This window comes from Sapajus apella, unplaced genomic scaffold (genome assembly GCF_009761245.1).
Source record: "Sapajus apella isolate SASKATOON/1434 unplaced genomic scaffold, GSC_monkey_1.0 scaffold11, whole genome shotgun sequence".
Taxonomy (NCBI): domain Eukaryota; kingdom Metazoa; phylum Chordata; class Mammalia; order Primates; family Cebidae; genus Sapajus; species Sapajus apella.
The window spans coordinates 21,808,477-21,829,407 of record NW_022436951.1 but is presented as its reverse complement, the minus strand read 5'-3'; the positions used below and the strand labels follow the sequence as shown (position 1 = coordinate 21,829,407).

The 20,931-nt window shown below is 35.3% G+C and overlaps 1 protein-coding gene and 1 pseudogene across 1 annotated transcript in view; both read right to left on the bottom strand.

The window, feature by feature from the left end:
* CDH18 (cadherin 18) overlaps positions 1–20,931 on the bottom strand; it is a 1,107,073-nt gene that overhangs the window by 829,660 nt on the left and 256,482 nt on the right. The gene's annotated exons all lie outside the window — the stretch shown is intronic.
* LOC116552462 lies at positions 19,033–19,141 on the bottom strand (annotated as a pseudogene).

Below are 20,931 nucleotides of genomic sequence, written 5' to 3'. Positions count from 1 at the left end.
AAAAAGAAAAAGTTCAATAAGTGTGAAAAATATTTGCTCTAACAAATAGGTAATGGATAATATTATTATTATAATACCTCATCCAAATAAATTCAGCAAGAGAATATTTTAAATGGAATTTTAATTGATTTTTAATATATTCCTTTCTAAAAATAAGAATGAAACTTTTAATGAAATTGAAAATGAAAACCTTAACTTTCATGCAGACATTCAAGATTAACATTTAGTTCAGTGGTTACAGATAGCAGTAGAATTTTTGAATAAGATATACCTATCATTGCTGTTACTTGTAATAATAAATACCAATAACCACTTATACGTCTGATGAATTGAAAATACTGATTTCTATGGTAATAAAAAGTACAACAATAGCAGTAATTTAAATTACCATTATGCATATATTTTAATTGCAAAAAGAACATACGACATTAAAGTGGAAAAATTTCAAACATAAAATATAGACCTTGCTATTTGGAGATATTTTACATCAGAGGAATTCATACTTATTAACTTGGGATTCTAGGTTGAAAAACTATTCAGTAATGGTGTTCATTAAACTTTTGCTCATGTGCCCTATCCTAACAAAATTTCCTAGATCTGCTGCATTTTCATCTAAGCATCAGTCACTGCCCTGGGATTCCAGAGAGTGAAGTGACTCAGCAAACTTATAAAGTATTTTTTTATTTCCTGCCTTCATCTATGGTGACTGAGTTTATGACCCAGCTCATTGAAACTGTTAAGGGATATTGTGTACTCCCTGAACAGATACTGTAGGAGCTCTGCACTGAGCACGGTGATTGAGTAAAATAAAAATCATTCACCTGCATCACAGAATTTATCACAAACTTTCAACCTGCATATTTAATAATTTCTAAATTCCATAACCTAGAAAATAGTTGTTTTGAGTATCTTTTTTTCCCTCCACTTAAATTGAATATGTAAATGAGCAAAATCACATCCCAATACCTCACTGCTAATTTGGACTCTTAATTTTCTTTTGGGAAATATTGGCTTAACATGTTTGTGCATGAACTGTTATTCTATGCCTAAGTGGATTGATATCTGTATTAGGCAAAATAGTGCATTAACAGGTATAATGTTTTAAGTTTGTAGAATACTTCACTAACCATAACTATGCAGTACGACTTAAAGCATGTCGTCTATTATACGTTAAATGGAATTGATCCAGAATCAATAGTCTAATCTGTCATCATTGGGTCAGAATCATGGGTCATATACTTTAGATTGTTAGGCATAGAGCATTTTAAATGTATTTATTCAAATATGAATTGAAGGATAATACTGTGTCTCCTTTCTCCATAGGTCTGATTTGAAGTTTTATAACTTTTCTGTTTACTATATAAGTTTCAAAGATAATCAAAAACTTTCCTGCATCTATTAGAATCCTAAATATCTCCTCAAATTAAGTATTACAAATTCATCATACAGCGAAAAAATATTAAAAGCTCACAGCCTTACAATTTTGCTGAGGTTTAAAATGTTTGACATTTGAATTTTCAACTCTAATGATATACTAGCAACACATACTCACACACATTGAATTGTGATGCACTGATAACAATAACAGAAACAATATTCTGTAAATCTGATTGAAAACATTAGCTGATTAGACAACTTGAATGGTTTATTTTTTAGCACTATAGACCAAGAAGCATTCATGTGAAACAAATCAATGTTATGACTTCTCGGTATCACATTTGAAATATAATCAAATATATCAAGCATTACTCATGCCATGGAATAATAGAAGAAAAATGGCTTCATTGAAACTGACCTGAACAACATTTATTTTCTCAAATTTATCCTTGTTCAAGCAGCGGAAGCCCTCGTAGCAGTTTTTGTATTTGATGCATAAAGCATTGCATAAGCAAGAAAGTATTTTACAAGGTCAGAAATGAAACACATCTGAACCTCCTGTTAACATTCAGCAAAATATACTACAGATATTCTAGGATCATTTTTTTTTTTTTTTTTGCCACTGTGGACCAAATGCCATGCAACCTACATAGAAAATGAAGGCATAGATTCCTTTCTATAAGAAAGTACTTTGCAATGTAAAAAGAATGAACTGTTACCAATTCATAGGCAGAAACTGGCTGCATTGCATTTTCTCAGATGACTGAAATCCTTAACTCTAATAGAAATCATTTATGAGAATTTGAGCATGTCAGGGAAACTGACTATACGAGTTGAATGGCAAAAAAAGGTTTAGTTGGAGTCAAAATACTTGATAAAATACTAGCTTGTCCCTTTTAATTTCAAAGTAAGAAATGTGACCAGTGATGCAAAATGGCATTGAGCCATTACTTTTCTTCCTGATCAGATATTTTGTTATTTTTATTGTAGGTCTAGCAAACTTCCACTGTCATTTTCTGGTACAGAAGTTAGTAAATCATGACATCAAAATAATTTGACTGCCAGGAAAGAGATACCTAACAAACAAAGAACAAGCAAACAAAGAGTGGTAGGAAGAGGATACATTTAATTTTATCATAATAGATCGTTTCTTGTGATAGTAAATTAGTTTTATTCAGAGCCATAAGATCACTTTACACATGCACGCACACATATATGTAACACACAGGCAGATGGCATATCCCGTTACACTCAAATATCAAATAGTATGGATTGTATTTCGACAGAATGAAAATTTGTGAAACTTAAATATATATATATATATATATGTACATATATATGTATATGTGTATATATATATATGTATATGTGTGTGTATATATATATATATATGTATATGTATATATATATTGTACTTTAGGTTCTGGGGTACATGTGCAGACCATACAGGGTTGTTGCATAGGTAACTACATGGCAATGTGGTTTGCTGCCTCCATCCCCCCATCACCTATACCTGGCATTTAAGATATATTTCAAAAGAACGATTCTTCACATTTCTTAATCAAAATCATTTCCAGAAATCAACTATGTTTGCGATTTTAATTAGACTTTTAATGAATTGTGATGTTGTTTTTAGCAATGTAGTAAGAATTCTTTCTGTTCTTCTGTCACGGTCCCTGAACCATGTCATTTTTTCTGAATCCTGTTGACTAATCAGTGGCATTAGATTATTGTCCCTATTAATCTTTATTCTACTCATATTTGCCCATTTTGGGCTAGTCTTTATTCCATTTTAAAGCCACAATTAAGGATCCAATACAATATTAAATATATAATCGCTCACTTCCTATTTAAAATATACTCATTTAATATTTAAAACATCCTTATTTCTGTTTTACAAATGATAATTATGAAATGACAGTTATTAGACATTTATTAAATGTTAGCTTATTCTCCCAAAGACATACAGTTAGTGGTAAGTCAGAGAGCTAAAACCCGAGCTAAAAAAGTTTACCTATAACAGCTTTATTCTTCACACCTACAAATACTGTCACTAAGAGTGCTATTTTCAGCAGTGACTTATTGCCACTTTGACTATTGCAAATTTTCGTGGGTATCTATTGTGTCTGATGGGCTATGTATTTGAAAGTACACTATTCTAGGTGACAGACTAAATATTTACTGCCAATTTTGGGACTTTCTAACCATAGGTCCCCAGTCAATATCTTTCTCAATGAATCTCAGTTTCCTCATTTATGAAAAGAGCATAAAAATATGAAAACTATAGAATCTAGTTTCTAGTTACATCAAATAAAATCTTGGAAGAAAATATATATTAAAATATATATTTTAATTGCTTATATTTAAATTTGTTCTAGCAGTAGTAGCATAATCAAGGAAGACATTGTAGATCAGATATGCACTAAACTATAGATTTAATACATATATGTCAACAGGGACACCAGAGGCAAAAACTGAAATACATTCAAAAGGACAAGGCAAAGAGAATCTTGTAGATAGAAAATATGTAGACAGCTGTGTCTATTTTCACATCTTAATCACCTAGTTTTGTTAATATCACTACTTTGCCCATAAGACTGTTGTAATAAACAAATATAATTCTGGAATTTAAAAAAATGGTAGAAGTAACATAATCACACGAAGGCATTTTAGATGTCCTACCTTACTGTTTCCCAAAGGCAGGGAGAGATAATACCTTCCTTCCCTATCAAGTGCATTCTTTTTTTTTTTTTTTTTTTTTTTTTGAGACAGAGTTTCGTTCTTGTTACCCAGGCTGGAGTGCAATGGCGTGATCTCGGTTGACTGCAACCTCCGCCTCCTGGGCTCAAGCAATTCTCCTGCCTCAGCCTCTTGAGTAGCTGGGACTACAGGCGCGCACCACCATGCCCAGCTAATTTTTGTATTTTTTAGTAGAGGTGGGTTTTCACCATGTTGACCAGGATGATCTCGATCTCTTGACCGCGTGATCCACCCGCCTCGGCCTCCCAAAGTGCTGGGATTACAGGCGTGAGCCACCGCGCCCGGCCTATCAAGTGCATTCTACACCAGTGGTTCCCAAAGGTTATCCTGCTACCATCTGAACAGAAGCATCTGGGAGCTTGTTAGGACTCTGGGCCTCATCTGACCTACTGAATCAGAACATCTAAATGATCTCTATGCATTAATGCTTGATAATCACTGCTCAACATACAGAGTTAGCATCAAAACAAGCACACTTCTTATGCAGTAGATTAAGTATGTTGCTAATGCTTATGCACCTCTACAGCTAGAAGTGTGTGTGAAGAGATGGCAACATGTATTCCACAAATATTTAAATGCCTGATGTAGTCTTGGACCTAGACTAAGTGCTGAGATGGAAGAAGTGAATAAGGTATAATCCCTATTTTCGCATACCTCAAGGAATGAACTCTAGAAATACAGGTTCCGGCTGGGTGTAGTGGCTCACTCCTAAAATCCCAGCACTTTGGGAGGCCTAGGTGGGCAGATCACAAGGTCAAGAGATCGAGATCATCCTGGCCAATATGGTGAAACCCCATCTCTGCTAAAATTACAAAAATTAGCTGAGCATGGTAGCAGACACCTGTAGTCCCAGCTACTCAGGAAGCTGAGGCAGGAGAATCGCTTGAACCCAGGAGGCAGAGTTTGCAGTGAGCCGAGATCACGCCACTGCCCTCCAGCCTGTGACAGAGCAAAACTCCATTTGCAGGATAATAGTATTTGAGCCACATCTTGACAAGCATCCTGATTTTAGGATATCATCTAGTGAAAAATTATTGATTCTAAAGCCAGTACAAGCAAAGGTAATATGTTCAAAGCCGTGACAGCATGAGAAAGCTTGGCTCATTTGGAAAACAGAATAGTAGCTCAGGATGGCCAAAAACTCAACAGCAGATGGAAATAGTCATGAGGCAGAAATTAGAAATGTGAACTTGGTTCAGAACAGTGTGGCGGGGTATGCCATTCTACGAAGCCTGGTTCTATGTTGCTATGGGAGTCATTGAGAACTTTCAAGTAGGGTGATGAAGTGGTAAGATCCCAGTGTCGGAACAGAATTGAGACTGACTTAAAGGGGCAAAACTGGATACCAAGTTTATAATTTAAAAATTATTGAAATGGACAATGGAAAAATATACTCGTGGTCCTAAATATGAGAGTGATTGTAAGAATGAAGAAGAAAATATGGCTTCCAGAGATATTTATTCATGTCATAATAAAATATGTAATATAGAATAAGGTATATTCTTGAGTGAAAACACATTTAGGTTGGAGCATGCATGTCAAGTCTGAAGTTTCCTGGGAAATAGTGAATCAAAGGGTTTTTAATTGAGTATGAAATTCTGGGTTAAATATATTTATTTGAGATCCATTAGCAAATTGATGATAGTTGATCCTGTAAGAATAGACGCTAGCTCTCTGAGAAACTGACAGACAGAAATGAAGACAAAGAGAGTCGGAATGCGGAACGATAACAAAAAAGGAAGAGAGACAGTTAGAGTGAATGACGAATGTCCTCGGGGTGATGGTGGGGAATCATGTGGAGGAAGATTATGTATGATTTAGGAAATATAAGAACCAAAAACGGAAATGAAATTGGCAATATAAAGACCACCGCAGCATGAGGAGAAAATCAGTTCAGCAGAGCAGTGGAAGCAAAACGAATATTTCCACCAGTGGAAAAATGAAAGGAAGTCACTTGGCTATATAGAAGCACATTCCAGAAAGAACAAGGAGATGTGTTTTGTTTAGATCTCTTGTCAGGGATTTTTTTTTTTTTTGAGACAGCATCTCACTTTATTGCTGAGGCTGGAATTCAGTGGTTCAACATCAGCTCACTGCAACCTGCGTCTCCCTAGTTCAGGTGATTCTGGTGTCTCAGCCTTCCAAGTAGCTGGGATTACAGGTCACGCACCACCACACCCAACTAGTTTTTAGTTTAGTAGAGACAGGGTTTTGCCATGCTGCCCAGGCTGGTCTCCAACTGCTGGCCTTAAAGGACCCACCCACTTTGTCCTCCCAAAGTGCTGGGATTACAGGCGTGAGCCACCATGCTCTGCTAATTTTTGTATTTTTAGAAGAAATGAGATTTTATCATGTTGGCCAGACTGGTCTCAAACTCCTGGCCCCAAGGGATCCACCCACTACGGCCTCCCTAAGTGCTGGGATTACAGACATGAGCCACCGTACCCGGTCTTCGATTTTTAAAGATAGGATTTTAAACAGGTTACTCAAGGTCAAAATGAGTCAGCAGGAAGGAAAAAGAAATATTTAGGATCTGGAAAAATTATGTAATTAAAGGCTTAAATATCAAAGTAACAAGAGTAGGTCCAAAGCAAACTTTCTGGGTACCCATTGATCCTAAACTGCCTTTATTTTGTTTATTTTACCCCAGGGAAACTTCTTAAATTCAGAATGTCTCCTTTGGCCCTACTGGCTTTTGTGGTCTTATTGCTTACTCTGATTCACCTCAGAGGTTTCACCTCTTTCCTGTAATTTCCTTCCCAGGCTCTCTGTCATGCCATCATGTCCCGTTTTGTGGGCTCTTTGACTCAGCAACTCTCTGAAGCATTAGATGGCCTCCTTGCCTGGGCATACCTAGGTCAGTACAGAACCATTTGCGAAGGTGAGAATTTGGATGCCAATGTGATGTACAAATGACATTCAGAACATGGATGAAGCCATTAGCTATCGGCAGGAGAGGTGTTTTTATTTTATTTTTCATTTCCGTTAGTTGTACGACTTGGATGTGAGAATAATGTGGATAAATCAAGAGACAGCGAGTCTTCACTTGATGGTTCCATTTCTGAGATTGAGAAACACTACTGTTTTGCTTTTAGCAAAAAGTAATTGGATCTGAGGAGAGAGAGTTGCTGAAGTAGAGACATAAAGGAGAGAAATGTCTTTGGTCAAAGAGAAAGAGAATGACAGCTGAGTGCAGGATTGCCCTACTATAGCTGTGGTGGAATTGTCTTCACTTTCACTTGTCAGCATTTTTGAAGGGCTCTGTGCCGTGGTTGGAGATGCTGGGGAGGAGGCCAGTGCAGTTATATTAGTTTCTTAAGGCTGCCATAAAACAAGGAAACACAAACTGGATTGTTTGAAGATAGACATGTATTCTCCACAGTTCTGGAGGCCAAAGTCTGATTTCAAATTGTCAGCATGTCTTTGTGAAGGATACGGGAGGAATGTGTTCCATGCTTTTTTCACTAGCTCCTGGTTTTGCTGGCAATTCTTGAGATTCCTGGTCTTACAGAAGCATCACTCCGTTCTCTGCCTCTATCATCACATGCATTCTTCTTCCTGTATGTCTTCATATCGTCTTTCCTGTGTGTGTGTTACTCTCTGTTTCTCTTCTCTTCTTACAAGGACACCAGTCATATAGGATTAGGGGTCTACTTGTTGGCTTCATCACAACTTGATTTATCTACAGATACTTTAATTCCAAATAAGGTCTCATTCACAGGTACTAGGGGTTAGGACTTCAACATATCTTTCTAGGGGACACAATTCAACCTATAACAGCTGTTAACTCTTGTGTTAAAACTGCTCAGAGTGAGGCCGGGCACAGTGGTTCCCATCTGTAATCCCAGCATTTTGGGAGGCCAAGGAAGTTGGAACATCTGAAGTCAGAAGTTTGAGACCACTCTCGCCAATATGTCAAAATGCTATCTCTATTAAAAATAAAAAGCTTAGTCCAGAGTGGTGGCAGTCACCTGTAATCTAAGCTACCTGGGGAGGCTAACGCAGGAATCCCTTGAACCCAGGAGTCGGAGGCAGTGATCTGAGATCACACCACTGCACTCCAGCCTGGGTGACAGAGTAAGACTCAGTCTCAAAAAACAAAACAAAACAAACAAAAACAAAAGCTGTTCAGTGGCAGTGGAATGGATAAAAGACAATCGTAGAGGAAAGGGGATGTCAAAAGGAAGAGAGAAATGTTAATAAGGAAGAGATAAGTGCTGAATAAAATAGAAAAGAAAAATGTGTTGATAGATGAGAAAAACAGTCTAACATGGAATGTCTAACTAAGCTTCAAGATGATCGCACTTTATTTGGGGTATTTAGAATTTAAGCTTTCATGGGGAAAATAATTATTGTATCTTATTCAAGAAGAAATAAGTAGAGGTTAATGCATGAATTAATAATATGCTTGTATTAGCAACCAATTTTAGAAAAGAGTTTGAGATATTTATGTACATGAATAAAAATGGTAAAATAGTTTTACTTTTTGGTATAATCAATGTTTTTTGAATAATTTATTCATATAATCCACATCTTTTGATGAGTTTTCTGTTATACAAATACTGTATTATAAAATGCGAAGCTCTATATGTAAAAACCACAGGAAACATCAAAACCTGAAATGATTGTAAACAGGATAGAGGTGTACTGTTGGTTGATTTATAGTATTTGGGGCAGGTTTAGATTCATTGATGTACATAGGCATTTTTTATTTTTTCCTGTTTACTTCCTCTTAAGTAGCCACTAATAGGACCCCAATAACTATGCTAATGAATATGTACTACTTGTTAAATAATAGAATGGACGATCTATATACACTTGGTCATAATAAACAGAAGTTGCATTGAGGCCTAATATTTACCATCTTTAGTCTTTTACATATTTGAGTTTTTAGTACAGTGAAGGGTTAACACTTAAGAAAGCATTTCAATGCCCACTTATTGATCCTCTTCTCTACTAAAGTAGCTATTTTGTTTAATAAATAAGCAATGTTACAACCAACAGCCCATAAAAAGCTATTATCAAATATTTTTTCCATTTTCCTTGCACATGATTAAACCTCAAAGGCAAATTAATGGACCCTGTTAGCCCATGACAAGGAAGCAATAATGTGTAAAAACCAAGCACTGTGTGCCACAAATATAGGGTGTTCATTAATGCAGTTAGTGGGTTTGATTTGATTTCCCCTTAAAGGAGAGATGGTAAGATAGGAGGCTAAGGGATAGTTTCCTCATCTTATAGTTAGATATAATGATAAACAATGATTTCTTTGTGAGAACGTATCTCAGCAATAAGAAAAGCAGATTACAAAATGTGTATCATACTATTTTGTTTTATTTAAATTAACAATATGTACACTGTTTCTCCTGACTTAATCTTTTTGTCATGTTCTTATTTCCCAGGGCTCCTGATCTTTTCTTGCCTTAAGGTTTTCTGTAGTAAATACTTTCTGTAAGCTGTACCACATCCTTCTGTGTAGAATGGTTGACAAAATTAAAAAATTAGCAATTTGAAGTGTTTTCGCTCGTGTTGAGGTAATGTGTTCTCTTTCCAGTTCCACAAGGGGGCGTAGTTTTAAGGACAAGAACTTCCTAGCAGCATGCCCCTCTCCCATCTCTCTCCATCGGGAGATTTAATAGTTTATGTTTAAATTTCACGGCCCAGGAAGAAACTAAGAGTGAATCACCCCAGCAGAAGTTTAAAGGAACTCCTTTCATTGGCCAGAGGAACTTGGGGAGGTGGGAATTTCTCTCAGGAAAAACTCCCCTGCTCCTTCACCCACACCAGATTTCCAGCTCTCTGGAATCCCCTCCCACATGGTGGGAGCTCTCTTTCCCCTCCTGGATTTCCCCTCTGGGCTCCTCTTCCACACAGTGTGGAAGCTGTCTTTCCTGTCCTGGGTTCCACCTCTCTGGATTCTCTCCCTCAGTGTGAGGGGAGTTTTCCTTCTCTGGTTTTCTCCCGCTGGGAACCCTTCTCAGTCAGTGTGAGAGCTGCTTTTCTTTCTCTCATTCAGTGTGAGAGCTAGCTGTTTCCTTCTCTCTCCTCCTCCTTTTTCTCTCTCTACCTAAATAAATCACTTTTCTGCAACACTTCTGGAGTCTAGTATTTATTTCAGGATCGTACTGTGCCATGGTCTCCTCTCTCATTTTTGAGAGAATGATAGACCAAGAACCTGGAGAAACATCATCTCAGGGAAGCTGAGGGCTCGCCTGAACCCCTGAACCCCAACAGTGTGTTTACTTCAGCTAGATTAACTAATTTCCCACATACATATGCACACATACATATACACACATACATATTTTTGTGTTCAAAAATCCTGATAGTAAATATTGAGTGGATATAATCACTTAAAAGCTTTGATTTCAGGTTAGATAGGGTACATTATTAATGTGTGCACTATTCAGAGTGAACTTTGAAATCTGTGTGTATAATTTTACTTAATGAAAATTTCATCAGAAAAGGATAATTTAGAAAATTAAAGTACAATAATTTAAGTGTCACAATTAAAGTTTTCACAGGGCTAGTTTTCTCTACTGTTTTAAGATAAAAAAAAATGTCACAGACACACACTGAAATGTACTTTGAGCACTGTATATAGTTATCTTAGAACAGCAAGAATAGCTGTTCTAAAAAACAAGATGTTTTGTGATTTTTATAGTGTTTTGCATTTAATCATATATCACAGTCGAATACCATAGACTTTCACATCTCTAGGACAGAGCTATAATCCTGCCTTAGGTAATCATGGCAGGAATCAATAGGACAAATTTTGATAAGAAGGAAGGCAGCAGATCCTTATCAGACAATAATGCAATGGAGATTGAAAAGAAAATGATTATCAAACACTTTCCAGATGGTTACTAATTGCATAAGAATTCTAAGAAAGCATACATTTTGATTGTATATATGTTGATTTTCATTGTGAATTACTTTCTCTACATATATACTCAAGCTTGAAAAGAAAGATCAATCTGCAGGCAAAACTTCATAATAGATTATAATGCCGCAAATTTCACATACTTCCACTAAGTTTTCACAGTATTATATGTTAGTGAAACACATGAAAAAAGCAATCAATTTCTCTTACCTTAAGTGTGCTGTTACAATCTAGTAAAACATGCTATTAAACTATAGTTTATGATATATGTAATATATGTCATATAATATCTGTAATATAACTTTTTATTTCATTATATTGTAGAATCTTAAATGTACTTAACATTTTATACACATTTTAAATATTTTGAATGTTATATATAATCCTAGAAAGCATTGTGAGTCTTTCCTCTTTTGAAAAAATAATATTACTATGCTATTTAGACATTCCCTATTTTGCTTAAAGTGAAATAAATGAATAAATAAATTCTTCAGATTATTAGTGTAAGCATATTAGTCTATGTTACTCAATACAGCCTCTGTTACATAAGTACTTAATTATTAACTGTGTAAATTTATTTTATATTTATACTGAGATATACATCCATTTATATGTACTGGATTATGTTTTACCTATCTCCTATTTTACTAGAAATAATTTAGTGTATTCTTTTCCATAAAATATTTAATACATATTTAAATACATAACATATATTAAAAATTATTTTAAAAGAAGTAAATGAAGCAAACAGGCCAAGGTAAAAATGGAATTATAATATTTTACTAAACTCAAAATGTTAGTATATAAAATTCATGATAATGATCCTATAGGATTCTCCTTCTATTTTTCATGCATGATTTTAAGCATTTTTATGAATTGCCACATATAAACGTAACGACCTCCCTCTGAAATAAGTACTAGCCTTCCTTACTTAAGGAAACTGACACATTGAGGCCAAGTCACGAGCTAATGTCCTGCCGCAAGCAAGTGTGAAAAGATATTTTTGAATTCAGCAAGGCTGATTCCAAAGCATAAACTCAACCAATAGAGATTATTTCAAATATTTTCCTAGAGAAGGACCACGGCTTTGGCTTTAATTTTCATTGTCCCCTATGCAACGAAAGAAACAGAATCAATTTAATGAGTTACAATATCCAAAACATTAAAAAGGCAAGTTGTGCAGCAGAATCACCAAGGTCAGAAAAAGCCTTATCCCTTGAGCCCTCATAAACTAGATGCTGCTAAATATAAAAATTGTTGACAGTACTTTTATGGTGAAATAGCTAGTGCCAAATGTCACTTTTTTTTATAACCTCTTTCAGTATAAGCAATGTCAAAGCACATTTCTAAGAAAAGAAAAAATTGGCAGGGCTTTGAGTTAGGAGGATAGTGTGATCCAAATGAATAGCTCTCTGATGCTCTTGCTGAGGTTGTACTTCACATTACAGGAGGAAGTATAAAATAAGAGAGCTCCCTCTGCCTGTCCTCCAGAAGCAGTTTTCCTCTCAGCCAAATATTGGAAAATAACTGGTAATAATAGGTTAGACATTATTCTACTTGACAATACCTGCAATACATTTGTTCCGATAAGTAACCAGAAGGCATCTGTCTTGCTCCCCCCATTATTCTATTTTTATTTAACCTAACCTGCTGTCAGATTTTTTTTCCTCCTTAGAAAAATGGAAAAAAGGGAACTTGCCTGTCTAGAAAACCAACTTACCTCTGCATTGAAGTATTTCTGTGGGTAGAACAAGACCTTTCTTTAACTTTTTGCACAGGGAAAAAAAGCAAACTGTCTCCGTTGTAAAATTTCCCAGATAACTAAATATAAAAACTAATATAGAAAATTGAATGTAGAAAAATTATAATTTTGTTTTTATAATGCCCTGTTCAGTAAGTGAATGAATTATATTAACTTAGGTATCTTACAGTGCAACAGAGAGTGATGAAAGCAAACCAAATTTAATTTTTAGTGACTGCTACTAAAATTGAGACTGGTAAAGAAAGTTCAAAAATGTAAGTTTTACAAGAGTTGATTGATAATCCTTCCTTTGGGCAAGTTGTCTATTCAGTTAACAAGTTACCTTATTCTTGATAATTAACTGACAATAATATAAAGGTATTGCATCTGAAATTTAAAAGACAAAATGGAGAATAGCTGTGCATAACTTTGACTCTCGAAATAGGGTTAAGATCCTGGAAATCCAAAAATGTGAATAACCAGGTGTAATTCACTCAATATTCTTTTATTGAGATTATATGACACTATACCAGTGCTGTTCCAAAGATAAAGCAGTAATTAACACAGACCAACATTTCTCCTAAACTCTGCCAAGAGACATAAAAAATAAAATCTTATAACAAATTATTAGGTAAGATACATTGACACATACATGATGGGAATTGAAAATGTCTGAGAAGGTGAAATGTTAATTATGATGGAGACTGAAGAAAAAAAACTGGAAAAGAAGAAAGCATTTTTAGAAAGGGAACAATATGCACAAAGACACCTAAGCAGAGATATCTCAGTGTTTCACAAGAAAAATGAGGAACACAGTAAGATGGGGAGATAGGGGAGATAAAACCAGAAACACAACACGAGAGTTGGGAAAAGGCCATGTAAAGAATTATGTATCATGTAACATATTTTGAGTTTTACTCTGAGATGGGAAACCTAATTTCATTTTGAAGAGGATGTGACATGTTTTGAGGTTAGTTTAAAGGAGTCACAATAGCCTTTCTGTTGATAAGATTTATCTGGAGAGGATGTGGAGAAATAGGAACACTTTTACACTGTTGGTGGGAGTGTAAATTAGTTCAACCACTATGGAAGACAGTGTGGTGATTCTGCAAGAATCTAGAAATAGAAATTCCATTTGACCCAGCAATCCCATTACTGGGTATATACCCAAAGAATTATAAATCATTCTATTATAAGGACACATGTACATGTATGTTCATTGCAGCACTGTTTGCAATAGCAAAGACCAGAAACCAATGCAAATGCCCATCAATGATAGACTAGACAAGGAAAATGTAGCACATATTCACCATGGAATACTATGCAGCCACAAAAAATGATTAGTTCACATCCTTTGTAGGGACATGGATGAATCTGGAAACAATCATTCTCAGCAAACTAACACAAGAACAGAACATCAAACACCACATGTTCTCACTCATAGGCGGGTGTTGAACAATGAGAACACATGGACACAGGGAGGGGAACATCACATACTGGGGTCTGTTGAGGGGGTCTAGGGGAGGGACAGCAGGGGTGTGGGGAGGTTGGGGAGAGATAACATGGGGAGAAATGCAAGATATAGGTGATGAGGTGATCGAGGCAGCAAATCACCTTGCCATATATGTACCTATGCAACAATCCTGCATGAACTGCACATGTACCCCAGAACCTAAAGTACAATAAAAATAAACAAATAAATAAGATTTGTCTTCCTCTGTTGATAAGATTTGTTAGCCTCCCTGTTGATAAGATTTAAGGGGAGTATGGAGGTCTATTAGGAGGTGAGTATAGATGGAAGTGAGACATAAAGGTGGTTTAGCTCTGGTTAAAAAGCTGAGTGTAAAAACATTGTCAGATTCTGCATAAAACGGATGTGGTTTGTCATCAAGATAGAAATGTCAATAATTATTTCAAGCCATTTTGACCTGAGTAACTAGAAGATAGGAGATTTCCTAAAGTCAAAAAGCCCCAAATCATCAACATTAGCTACACACACACACACACACACACAGACACACACACGCACATAGACACAATGAGTCATTCCAGAAGGCTTCTTCACAAGAAAGCGTAGAACATAAGAATATTCAGAAGTGGAATACTTGTGCTTGTAGTTCAATATTTCTTCTTATAAAACAATAATTTGAGAAGCTTTAGTTTTGCAAATATCCAAGAAGGAAGCTGGGACATATTTTAGATCAAATATATGGCAGGGTTAAGTATCTTTATGTAGGGAAAGTAAATAGAAATGGGTTGTTCTGTAAATAGGATTTAGCAAGACAGGACCATTTCCCATGAATTGATAAAATAAAACAATTGTTCAGAATTGAAGTGCATTTTTTAAATGGTGATGGAATATATATATATATATATATATATATATATATATATATTTTATTGTACTTTAGGTTCTGGGTTACATGTGCAGATCATGCAGGATTGTTGCATAGGTACATACATGGCAAGATTGTTTGCTGCCTCCATTCCCAGTCACCTATATCTGGCATTTCTCCCCATGTTATTTCTCTCCAACCTCCCCACAACCTGCTTTTCCTCCCCTAGCCAACCCGCAACAGACCCCAGTGTGTGATGCTCCCCTCACTGTGTCCATGTGTTCACATTGTTCAACACCTGCCTATGAGTGAGAACATGTGGTGTTTGATCTTCTGTTCTTGTGTTAGTTTGCTGAGAATGATTGTTTCCAGATTCATCCATGTCCCAACAAAGGATAAGAACTCATTGTTTTTTACAGCTGTATAGTATTCCATGGTGTGTATGTACCACATTTCCTTGTCCAGTCTATCATCAATGGGCATTTGGGTTGGTTTCAGGTGTTTACTTTTGTAAACAGTGCTATTTGCAGTGTGACACTGAAAATCAAGCTTGTGATACAATGCTTAGAATATCCTCTAATCTTACCTCTTCGTGGAGCAAAATCTTATTTTATAGAGGAAGGAAGTTTGAGAGCTTCTTAGTGATCACTAGAGGTTTGATTATCCCCAATTGTGCTCAAACCGAATGTGTAACAGGACAACATAACAGGATCTGAGCCACCCAGACATTTTCACACAGAGTGAATTGTGGTGTGTGTGTGCATGTATACGTGCCTGTGTGTGTACATATTTTCCTGTAGAAAATAAAGCATCTCAACATTAGTCATTCTCCTGTTTTTTTTCTGCTGTCTATCTCCATATTAACAAGACAAGGAAGGGCTCTTTTTCTAGCCAGGATCTCTTGTCCCACTGGGATTTGGGAAGACAATGTTTTAACATATTTTTTAGGGCAGGTGGCAGTTGGAATTGCTTTCAAGATACCACTGTTCGTAAGAGGTGAGAGAAAGAACATTTCATGTAGGCCCTATGTGTTGAGATTTCCCATATACTTAAGAATAAATCGGTCAATCATCAAGAGAATATAAAATCTCCTCAGGCTGTCTTCATTTTCACAACAGGCTAACCTCCCTGGTCTAATAAATAGTACATTGACTCCATGGGCTTTTGAACTGCTTCTTGCTAAATGTATATTAGTTCCTAACACCCAGTCATCCTAAATATATGTCATGTGCTACCATTCTATAAGACTCATTGTCACTAAAATAAATTATTTTGAACAAGTGTATTTACTTTAAAACACAGCATTTTCCTTATCTCACCTATATAGCCACAGAAAGAATTAACCGTCCCATGGAATACATAGAAAAAATAAAAGATAAAGTCTCCAAGATTAACCTTAGCACATATCATTCACTTTAAAGAAAACTGGAGGAGATGAACTAGAAGAATTTCTCTGGAGCATGAACAAAAGAGAGGTGAATGGGTTATTAGAGATAAGCTGATGTTATTGTAACATCTTGATGGGAGACTTTCTACTCTATTGTTTCTTTTTTTTTTTCATGAGCATATTTTGAGACACACAAACTTGCTTCCCTACAAGGTCAGAGTAGAATAATTGTATAGACAACGTTCTGAAGCAGATTGAACATAACAAGGGATGCTGAAATTTGCCACTGGCATACAGGAAACCATATTAAAACTTCGACTTACACTTATTTCAATCCATCAGTTTTACATTTCTATTTTGTGGAACATGTTAAATCGTTTGCTGAGTAAAAGAAGCAGTGCAATCAGAACTTTTGGAGACATTTAAACAGAGCCTTGCTTCCTGAAATTCTATCCAGACAAAGGCTAATTCTGAATTTAGTTTTCCCAGGCCATGAGGATCAAAACATTAAGGAAAATATGTAGAAAAGCCTTCAATATGAATTACTCTGTTGCGTTCTCTGTTATGACTTTACAGCCTTTTGGTATTATGCTGAGATCACGGTCCTATTCAATAGCAGTTTTTTCATATTTCCAATATACCCTATAGCGAAATAATTGTTGGTTGGTAACATTAATATTGTTAATATTATTGCTAAGAATATTCTTTAGAAATTGTTTAGCCCAGAAAACTCCAAACTTTTTTTTTTTTTTTTTTTTTTGCTTCTGCTTCTGTAATCCACCATCCTTCCCTATACTCCCAGCTTTCAATTTTCAATACTTTGCTGATAGGATTTGCCTCAGCCAATCACTGCGTATGTTAGTCGTATACTTTAGACTCACTAATAAATTACTTTGAGACTTGAATAAATTGAAATTTAAATAAGCATTTTATTACATCAAATGTAATGTTTGTATTGAGAGAATTCTAATTGGGGACATAGTTAAACCATTATTTGTTCAAATTTTTTTGGTCTGGAAGAATTTGTAGAGTCTTGCTAAGGGGAAATCACAGAGGTATGCTTTTAACAGTGAGGGTAAGAGAGAATCTCTTCTGTTTAATGTGTTTATTTTTCCCTATATGGAAAACACAAAGATCAGTGATTTATACATTGCTTTCCATATTTATTATGGAATAGTTAATGGATTTAATTTAATAATTTATGATTTAATACATGTAATAGTTTACTATTTATGGTATAATCAAATTGGTTGAATAACTTCAAATTATTCTCAATGAATTTACACCATAGTTACAGGAAAAAATAACATTTAAATCACTCAGAAATTCCACTCAATATATATTTGCCAACTGTGATATGAGGAAAATACAGGATATATTAAGAACATGTGACAGTCTTGGAAATGAGGGAGAGCCTCCTGAAATATTATTGGCTTAGATGCAATAAATTATATAATATAGTGAAATCTAGGGCAGTATGTGCATGGCAACTCTGAGAGTAAGAGACAGAGAAAGAAAGCCAGTGTGGTTGGAGGGAAAATTCAGCAAGTGCAGAATGAGATGAGATCTTTTATTTTAAGAGCAATGGATATCCATTGAGGAGATTTTGGCAGGGGATGAACAAATGGATTTTTTTAAAAACACATTTTGGACTTTAGCATTGACAATGGGATCTTAGAGGTTGGAGTAGATGTGAGGAGACACAGTAGTAGCCTATGGAGTCGTTAGAGGGGAGAAAATATTAGCTTTACCTTAGATATTTTGTCAACAAAGACATCTAACGTTTAATATGTTTTTTGCAGATTTTTCTGTCATATAAAGGAAAACTAAACTCTAAACAACTATATAAATGAAAGTTAGAACAGCACTAGAGAAGACATTAATTCACACATGTTAAAAATAAGAAGCAGTGCCTTAAGAGATTAAAGTGGACTGCTTCCATTGTATTTCATTGGCATGCATTGCCTACCATCTGGAGGGTAAAAATTACTTGGGAAATGGAAGCTGAAACGGAATTAAACAGTATTTCATCTCCCTTGATATTTATTTTTATTTTCACATTAAGCACCAATATCCCAAGCCATAACCAAGATGTAGAACACAGTGTGATTATTGTGTGATTATTATTAAAAACTCTTCCTAATAGTTCTCCAGAACTTACAAAATATTCCTCATTATGGCAGAGTCTCAGCTGACACAGGGTCTAATATTATTCATCTTAGTTTATTTTACAATGGTCACTTTTAGTCCTTTACTAACCTTAAACATTTATATTTTTACATATATCTACATTAATGCAAACTCAATTTAATTTAGAAGCAAGAACATTTATTTTTACTGCTGTTAGCCAAATTGTGTTTTTAAGATTAAAAACTGCACATTAGAAAAAAAGATTGCTTTTTTTTTTTTTGCCCCAAAGCAGCATACATAGAAGTATACTGTCTGCTTGTTAATTTATTTGCCTCTTTGAATACCACTGCTTTTTTTTTACTGGTTTTCAAACCATTTTTCATAGCAAACTCTTTAGAGTTTAAATTTGTTAAATTGCAATGGGTGGAAAGTCAATATGAAAATTCCTGTTATATTTCTAAAACATCTTTGTTAAACTGATAAGAACAGATACTACGCTTTACCTTAGCCAAAGGCCAGGCAGGGTGGTTCCTGCCTATAATCCCAGCACTTTGTGAGGCTGAGGCGGGCTGATTGCCTGAGCTTAGGAGTTTGCAACCAGCCTGGGCAACACAGTGAAACCCCATCTCTACTAAAATACAAAAAATTAGCCAGACATGGCAGAGTATCCCTGTAATCCCAACTACTTGGGAGGCTGAGGCAGGAGAATCACTTGAACCCAGGAGGCAGAGGTTGCAGTGAGCCGAGATCACGCCGCTGCACTCCAGCCTGGGCAACAGAATCAGATTCCATCTCAAAACAAAAACAAAAAGCAAAACAAAACAAAACAAAAGGAGGAGAAGAAAAGAAAAGAAAAGAAATGTGTATGTGTCGAAACACAAACAGGAGTGGAGTGGTTGCACTGATTTAATAAGGTTGAGAAACAGCAAGAATAACTAAATAATGATGAGGAAGAACATATTAAGGCAAACAAGCATTAGAAATCAAGCACGGAAGTTGTCAAAACATATTTTTATCATCTTTCTTCTAAATCACTAAGTTTCAAGAATTTGGTATGCAATGACCTAAATCATTCATTTGTAATGGGTGTATCTATGCCACATTGAAAACCGCGGTCAGATATACCTAGGTACAGACAATTATGTGGCATTTCTCTATCATCTGGTATTTTGTTGTACATAAAACTCAATGACTTAGTGATTACAGATACCCCTTTAATAACATGAGGTTTTGATTTACATACATTGAAGCATTAAAATTGGGGTATTTATTTTATTGATACTGAATAGAGGATTGGCTCTAATCATAAATGTTAAATCAAATAGTATAGAATACTGGATATTATAACAAGAAAACTAAACACAGATGTACACACATCTACATGCATGTATGAGGTGGCTACTCTGGGAAAAAGTTCTTATGATTAACATCAAACTGACAGATCACCTTGCTACTGTTCTATCTCATACAACTTATAGAGAAAATCGTCTTGTTTCACTCTTAAGGGAGAAAGAAACAGAAAAAGCACGTGGGATTTCACTTTGGCAAATAAATGTCTTCCGTTTTTCTCTTCATTTATGCCTTTTCACCTAATGCAAGCCTAGTGCAGAAGATTAATTGTCTAAATAGGCTACAACATCTATGCCCTCATTCTGATGGCACAGTTTTAAAAACAAGTTCAAAGAATCAGAAAATGTAATTGGTCTCCTTGGTAGTAACAAAAATAACAAAGGAGAATATAGATTAAAATAATCTTAAGAAAATATATAAACTCAAAACCCACATGTGACATGGTAATTTAATTTGAAGAATGATTCTTGGAAATACATTTTTTTCCTATCAGAAAATAACCAAATGCAGTTACTGCTGCCTATCTTGTTCAAAACAAATAAACAAAAAGAAATATAAGCTAGTTAACATACTGTTACATACTGGACATGTGACAGGTTTTAGCAGAGCATAAATATCACCAGCCATTTTCTAGAAGCAATTAACTTACATTGAGATTTCTTCATTTACTTTGAGGACATCATAGCTGGGTAGCAAATGATTTTAAAATATGCAGTCAGTGTTTGTTTTACTACTGCTATTAATTTCACGTGCATCCATATACAAAGCCATTGTCATATGGATTGACAGAGGATTATGTCCATACTCTTGGTATCTTTACTTTCAGTTTCGGAAAAAAAAATCAACATATTTATGTTATTTACCGAACTCTAGTATTTCTAGCTAAATTCCATCCCTCTATTGAACACATAAAAACATCTCACTTAGTTTTTATTTCTGTGTGTACCCTGACATGACACAGTGAAAG